The sequence below is a fragment of the Rhea americana genome, unplaced genomic scaffold, assembly GCF_003343005.1.
Source record: "Rhea americana isolate MKP2758 unplaced genomic scaffold, rheAme1 scaffold_19, whole genome shotgun sequence".
Taxonomy (NCBI): domain Eukaryota; kingdom Metazoa; phylum Chordata; class Aves; order Rheiformes; family Rheidae; genus Rhea; species Rhea americana.
In genome coordinates, this window is record NW_028186038.1 from 6,522,501 (window position 1) to 6,531,091 (window position 8,591).

Genomic DNA, 8,591 nt, shown 5'->3' on the forward strand with positions numbered 1-8,591 from the left:
TAACCTGCTTGACAAGTGGAGGCCTCGAAGTAGCTTGGTTTCTGTGCATGTCGATTCTTCGTCTGTCTTTTGATGCTACTTCCAAGTTTGTGTAGGATGAGAGAATCTTTTTTGGAGTATGGATACTTATCTGTCCTACAGGCATTGGAGACACCAGACATTCTTTCATGGAAAATCAAACAGTAGTTAAAAAGCRCTGCAACTTGTGCCAAACTACTGAATCACTCAGATAATAAGTTATAAAGGAAAAATTTCTGTACAGTACAGACTGGACTTCTACACAACCTTTTCATTAGATTCATGTTGTTCTGAACTTAAAGGCAGCATTTAAAATGGTAGCTGTTCAAGTTTCCTTTGAGTTGGGCATCCAGTCCTTTTTATTCCAGAAAAAATGAAATAAAATACTAAAAATATGTTAGACTACAAAAATAATTTAATTTTATTTAGTATTTTGAGTATATACCATTTTTCATGTGGAAAAAGTACCAAATATTTCTAGGAAGATTTCCAAACTAAACTTGATTGCAAGTTTTGAAATACAGGGTTTGTTACTGTGGGGTTGTTGAAATAAAAACTTTTAGAAACATTGCTAATACAAACAAGACGTTATCTCACTAAAGAAGTGATTTGCATACCGTATTACTTTCTCTAGCATGTGTTCTCGGGTCTGTATTTTACTCCTGGGACTTGCGTAGGAATGTCTCATTGATGCAGTAGCAGTAACTCTGTCATACGAGATTGCGTATAGCACTAAATACACTGAGAGATTTTTGGAAGTGTGTGCAGTACATTCATAAGAGTAATATATGAGTAAATATCTGTGCTTTAATTGTAGTTAATCCACTGCTATTATGGTTTTGATAATTAGATTTAGTAATTGTGCATTTATATAATAAAATGACATTATATAATCTATATGTTTTTTCCAAAATGGCACTTAAAAAATTAGAATTAAAGTTGCTTTAAATATTCATGTGTCACAAAGTGTTTTCCTGATTCTCAGCACGCACTCCTTTCCTACTGGGAAAAATCACAAATTAGTGCAAAAGAAAAGGAGCAAATACAGAAATTAAATTTAAATTAGGGAAAAGGTATATTTGATATACTGTAACATATAYTGTAATATTTGATATGCTGTAACATATCTAATAAAAAATATAGTTAACTATGCAGTTGTTTAACTGAAAATCTTCTCACCAGTGAAAATAAGTTGAGGTACTGCAACTGTTAGTATTAGTTGATTTTAAGTATTTTAAAAAAAAAAAAACAAACCTGCATGTGTTAAGTAACAAACATATCTTAGGCCCTGTTACCTCTGTGGATATGCGATATTCAAAAAGTTGAATCTGCTGTGGACTTGAGCAAACGTGGCTACTTGGATGTAGATAGCAAAGGCTGAATCTAGGAATGAGTTCGGTCTCACTTGCCTTGACTCATGCAGAGGTGTGGCGTGATAGGTCTTATAGCAGAGTTTACCAGGAAATAGAAAAAAGTATGAGAAGGAACTATAAACTAAGCTACAAGACCATATAGCACTATCATAGAAATCAGAATTCTCTGATAGATATATTAGTGTACTATTTTTAAAGGTATTCGGTTGAAAATACGGCAATTTTTTTAGTTAACGTGTTTGGTTCGCTGAAGGGTTTTGTATTGAGTTTTCTTTTTTTCCCCCCGTAAGTAGCAATTCACTAGAGAGTAGAAGTTACTTTGACCACTCMATGGAAATACTTATGTAAATTGAAAGAAAACGTATATTGTAAATGCATATTAACTTGTGGCATGGATGGAAAATGAGATCTTTTTTTGTGAAAGTATCTGAAAAGCAGAGTCTATTATTTAGTTCTTGAACACATGTATTATAGAAAGGATAATTTCCATTTGGTTTATCCACAGCAGTACTAAATAGCTTTGACTTGGGTAACTAAGCTTACTTCCGTGTGTGTGTGTGTGTGTGTGTTGATAAGCAAACTGTACAACTTCGGTAATTTGTTAGCAGATGATTTGTACCACAACTATACTATTGTTTTATGTTTTTTGTTATAATTTATATATCAGCTGTTTTATGAGTAACATAGRAAATGGATAACTCCTTACATAAAACCATAGGCTGTTCTTTGCTCAGCACATTTCAAATAAATTTAATTTAAAATGGAAAGTTAATTAATTTTTCCTTCACTTATGGCATTTTCAGACAATGTACGGAGGAAAGATTTTTAAACCATCAAGTTAATTTTCAAAATAAATACACCATATATGTAACAGAGATCTATCAATCATATATGTCATCAAGAAAGAAATGAAGAGCAAATATTTTGCCTTTTCCAATATAAAAGGACATGTTACCTCAAATGAAATGAATTGGTGGTAGGTTCAAGATGAACAAAAGGAAATTCTTCTGCTTGCAACATGYAGTTTAGCTGTGAAAATGTGCTAGAAAATATAGTACGTTTTCATGTTTTATATAGATAAAAAGTAATTGGTCCAATTGAAAGAGGAAAAGTCTTCCTTCCTAAATTCTCTATTATGAGAGCCAAAATATACTGAACTACTATTGGAAAAGATTTGTTCTCTCTGGAAGACTGATAATGAATCAAGACAGTTCTGAATCATCTTCCACTGAAAGGAAGTATCCCTCTATTTATTTACAAAGAACAGTAATTTTAAGTGGAGTTTTGGAATTATACATTGAAAATGAACCATGGAATATGTAGGAAGACAATTTAACTATGAAGATTTTTAAGGAACAGACAGCATGAGAATGAAAAATGAAATGTAATGGCATGGTGAACTTTAAGGATTTTGGAGAAATTGCTGTGAAAAAAGTTAATCCTTTTTCCTAATTTTAATCCTTTAAACTATTATTACATAATTCTCTTAGAAGATTTTTGACTTAGTTGACAGTGTTGTTGAATATCTGATATTTCCACAGCTGTGTTCAGTATTACTCCTTTGAGAAAACTATTTGTCTTGTGGAAAAAAATAAGTCAACTTTTATATATTTTCCCTTTGAATTGCTATCATATGAATAGTTCCCATAGAGGAGCATGGATCTACTCCAGTAATACTGCATGCAAAGTCTGCAGTTTGCTATACGTGCACTCATGCTGCACACTTGGAATGAAGATTCTTTTTTCTGAATTCAGCAGAACTGCTTAAAAGTACTTTGTAGAAAAATAAGTACATTGTTATCTGTTCTCGATAAATCAGTGCACGTTAATACAAATAAGCTGAATCAAAAGCTATGAATTATACAAATATTTACTTTCAACAACTGTGTGGAGATCTGTATCCTGTTTAAAAAAGAAAAAAAAAAGAAGGGGGGAAGAGAGAGAGAGAGAATTAAACACAAATGAAATGAAAATTCCAGCAGACCACAGTAATCATTTAGTCAGTGGCTGTGGGAAATGCCTAAATGCCTTACATGACAAATGACTAAGGAAGAAATTTAGAGTAAGATAAATGTCTTTCAAGATGAACATTTTAAGTAACAGGACTGCTAATGCTTGAATTTACTTTGGTTCATAAACCCATGAAAAAATTCCATTTACTGAAGAGTCAGGATGGCTCAAAAAGACTAGAAGAGTGTTGCTTTGGGGAATTCATTCAGCTCTTGAGTATTTACTCACCTCTTGTAGAAGTTATGATTGGCACAGCCGTGGGATTGGGTTTAAAGCACAAGGCAAGATCCTTCTCTTTTAGCATTAATAAGAAAAGAGAATAGCTAAATATTTTTAACTCGCTAAAACAATCATTTTTTTGAGTCCAGTTTAAGTGTCATTGGACATCACAATAACGAACTAACTAACTGCCTTGACCCTAATACCCAGCATATTTTTTGTGTCTTTTTGCCCTCTCTTAGGACAGAAAAAGCTGCTACCATCTGAGGAGGAAATAAGCCCTTTTTTTCTTATTTTCTTCTTCTTCTTCTTCTTCTTCTTCTTTTTTTTAAACCAGATCTGCCAGTTAACTAGGGTACACAACAAAACCTGCCCAAGCTGGCAAAATGACGATTTCCAAATTTATAGCTTTGAAATTAGTGTGCTAGGTAAACCTCACTAGGATGACAGGATGACTACATGAAAATAGGTAAAAATGTCTTCTRGTCACCGAGACAGCGGGATTTAAGGAGTACCCTTCTGATTCCCAGCTATGAGTATCAATGAAAGAGAGATCTGTGGAAATACAGGTCAAGCTTTACTTCTAGGTTCAGAGGATGGCTAGAGTAGAATGATTCCTGTAAGYTGTGGGGACTTGTATGTCGTAAAGGATGGTACAAGTCTCCCTCTGTATTCTGCTGCAGGGTAATGACGAGAGGTAAGTAGTCATCAGCGTTCCAGCTCACCTCGCAGGTCAAATGAGGTTCGCCTCCCATCCTTTATATCTTGCAGTATCCTGGGAAACTCAGGCCCATGATGCCCCGTTCATTGRTGGGAATTTTCAGGGTTGACATGACTGCTGAGAAGAGGCAGTTGTGTATTGTTCAAAGAAATTTCACAGCAATGACCAGACTGTGTACTGGGAAACTTTATAAACTGTGTTCACAGGCTGATAGTGGCATTGTGCAAAACTGTGTTCAGCAGCAATTAGGCAAGGCTATCGGTAAAGCACGTAAGAGCATAAGAACAGCTGTACTGGATCAGATCAGAGTTCATCTATTCCAGTCTCTCTCACAATGACCAGAAATAGTTCTACAGAATAAGGGTATTGCAGTTCATGATGTGGCTTTGCTTTTAGTTTCCTTGAAACAAATTAAATTATGATTTTTAAGATGACTATACTTCATTTATTTAAGATTCACTGTGAGATGATTTGATTTATTTTTTGCCATTCCTGATCCAAACATGTTTTTTATTTCAAGTTTTAAGTTAAAAGTATGTTTATTTGTTGGAAAAGTTGACATCATAATGCTAAGATGTCTTTTAGTTTAGTTTTGCTTTACTATCTGGTATATTCCAGTATATTTTCAGAAGTGGATGATAATTTGTCACAAATTGTTTTATGGCTTGACCTAACATGTTTTGTGTAGTACTTATCTATTTAAGTTCTTTAAGATATATGTAATAGTGTCTGAACGTTTTCCCAAAGGTAATAGAATGATGTAGTAACTGTTACAACTTGTTCATCTTGCATCCTACACAATGGGAAATGTTTGTGAAATGTTCTGTTGATATTCTCTCTTCACTCCTTGAGCTGGATAGGAGAAAACAGTGCTAGGTCTTTATGGGTTTATCCTTATGATGTTTTAATGTGGAATAATATGTCTTTAAGCAAGGATCTTTAAGTGCATAATGTCACCTGGATGTAAGTAACCTCAAACATACTTATTTCGTTGATTTTCAGCATAGTACTTGTAATAAAATTGTTAAAATAACTATTGCTAGCATTTGAATATGCTGCTTGATGTCTGAATTAGTATAAATCTTTTTGAAAAAATGTGTTCATTTATTAGAAAATTAAAAACCTAAATGCATTTTGATCAAATGATCATTCCAGATTTCCTTATGTGGAAAAGGAGATCTGTTTAATGCATCTTAGAGTCCTGTAATTGACGTCTTCACTACTTTTAGATGGAAAATGTGTTCCAACTTTTTTCCACAATATTTGGACCTTACAGCTATACAGAAGTTGTTGACATCATTAAACCAGATCTCTTATTCCACATCTGCTGTTTTTTCCCCATTTAAAATGGTTTACAGTGTGCCAAGAGAAATAAAATCAAAGCCTTTTCCCTTGAAATAGAATTTTTTGCATGTTATGGTAACTAGTTGTAATAGAAGGGTAATGTTACTAAATAAGGAATAACAGCAGGGATCTCTCTTTTGTTCATCAGACAACAGTAATGTATGTCTTTCAAATGAGTCAATCGCATTATGATTAACTAACCTTTTTTGGATAGGTGCTTGTAACTTTGTCACTTTTTAAGAAGACAGTACTACTGTTGTGCAGGTTTTATTCCAGATGAGGCTAGGGAACATGTTAGATTGCTTTCTTTTGGTCCACTGAATCTTTGTTTCCTATATAACAGCTCTAAAAATAGAACTCTTTAAAAATACGCACTTTCTCCAAAGTCTTTATCTCTATGGTTAGGACATTCTGCAAGGAAGTCATAGTACGGTTCTGAACCCCCTTTTAGCAGTGACTTGAAATGAATTTGYGTCTTCCAAAGCCGGATAAATAATTCTGGCAATGATCGTTGTACAGTAATTGAAATATGTGTTAATACTGCATGTTCATTGTTGCTTTCTGCATTTTAAATAGGAGYGGCCTTTAGTTGGTTGTTTCAGGCTGTAAATCTGAAGAGGATATAACCAGTTCCCATCATTGTTCGGTCTTTTTACACCTCCAAATGAGTAGCGATTTTCAGGAGTTACTTTAGGAAGCTTCTAATCTGCAGAACACCAGCTCTTGTGCAACTCTTAAAAATCTATTGTCTACAGCCTTAATTGTTTTTTAAAAATAGCTTTATGAAGAAAGTCATCATGTTTATAGTGTAAAATTGTTTTAGTAATATTTTCTCATATTGCTAGTACCATCTATAATCTTATGTTCTCTGAAAAATGTATATGTGAGAACATAAACACAGTACTTCATGTTTTCCTATGAGAGTTTCAGCAAGTTAACATTTGCATCACGATACAGCAGAAGGGAATAACTGTTTGTTTTGTTGCSATAGTATAGGAGTTAAAAAAGTTGTCACTTTGACATGTTAGAAGCTCATTGTTAAAAGATATGTTAGAAGTATATTTATGTATTTCTGTAAAAGAGCAACCAACTTGTTGTAGAGAGAAGATGAAATCATACTTTTCACTTCTGACCTTTTCATTATTGAACACTCATTTTTTTTATGTGCAAGTATGATGCACATTTCAAAATCAAAATTCAGAATTTAGAACCATTCTCTGAGAGTTATGTAAATCAAAAGGTATTGAGTGAAATTCATCTTGTTGATTGGATTATTACAAGGCTTGTAGTCACCCCTCAAAATTCTTCTTCAGCCAAAGCTGAGTGATTTGCAGTTTTGGGAGGAGGGAATATCTTTTCATCTTTTTCCTTCCACATTTAAACTGAAATGGAAAATGGAAAAGGGTGTGTACTGTGAATTCTACATTTATGGGGACTCAAAGGTTCTGACAGCCTCAACACAAGGAAGCAATAAAAGTTATCTCATTCTAATATAAAGGGAGACATTTGATGTTTTTTTTCTTCTGAATCTTTTTTTTAAGAGAAAGTGCTTGTACCTTATCTTAGGGAAAACTTATGGCCTCTTATCATTGCTTCAAATTCAAAATGGTGCTCTAGCTTCCATGTTACCAACATTATTTTGTTGGACACTTTTGCAGTTTTCATCCTACTGGACAGGTATGTCCCTTTGCACAAAACAACGGTTCAGGTGAATCCTCGAAGTTCTATGGTCATTTAATTGGTGGAAAGATCCTGATCAATAAAAACATGCAAATTTCAACACCTTTTCTTTAATAACTTGGTACATGCAAGATGTTTTTTCTTATTGAGATACATTGACATCATGCTTAACATCTGTGAGCTTATAGTAGGGGCCCACCTGAAGGATTTAGCAGGCCTTGGCCACATTCTTATGATATATTCTGTGATATATGAGCCAACATTGCAGATCATGGCTTAGAAATATAGCAGACACAGAGAGTCTAAATTCCAAATATTCCTGTTATATCACAAAGCATTAGTTATCACTGTTACTGAATCCTAAATTTTGCTATTCTTACCCTCTTCATTTCAACATCTACATTACATCTTTCCATTCAGTTATATTACTTTACACTTTTCTGTGACTAGGTTACTTAAGATTTATTAAGGTTTACTCAGGTTTTCACCCTATTAAGGAGTATCCTCTCTGAAATGGTTTGGGGGTGGGGGGGAAGACTAGTGGGATATCCCTTTGAGGTCTTAGCAACCTACAACTTATTCTCTCTTGAATTTATCTGAGTATAGATTGCCACTGCACCCGCAGCTGGAGGACAGAAGAAAAGAGAGTACTTCTGCACATCCACCCAAATTCTATTTTGTTTCAAGAGTGTTACTTAGTAAAAGATTGGCTTAAGAATGTTCTTCCTCAAACTGTAGTTTAATCAGAAACTTGCCAAATTGCAGCCACTGAATTTCCTTGGGCAGTCGTTATTCCACTTGTCTAGGAAGTTGAACTGAAAGATCTGGTGATGCCTACTTCTGTAAGACGTAGCACATTTTCAAAGGACCAACTTCACTGGAGCTCAGGACAATTATTTCCATTCTATGAGATGACCTATAATGGCGAAGCATGATTTGGCTCATACTGTTTTTGCAAGAGATGTCTAAGTCTGATACTACTTTAGCAGAACTATGTTTCATTTTTAATTAAATTGCCTTTTTGAAGTATGTTAATTTAAAATGTGAGCCTGCAAAAATTACATGTCTGCTCATACGTATTTTTAGATAAGAAACATTAAGTGCAGGTTCTTTGTGTTGAGCTGTTCACGCATATTTCTACCTGCTGATGGCCAAGAGAGTCTGATTATTGTTCCCTTTAATTCTCTTGACCAGAGGGTAGTCAATTCACCTGTGTCTTATTGTCA

General features: G+C 34.1%; 1 protein-coding gene across 2 annotated transcripts in view; it reads left to right on the plus strand.

Annotated features, from left to right (window-relative positions):
• CENPP (centromere protein P) overlaps positions 1-8,591 on the plus strand; it is a 153,645-nt gene that overhangs the window by 88,483 nt on the left and 56,571 nt on the right. The gene's annotated exons all lie outside the window — the stretch shown is intronic.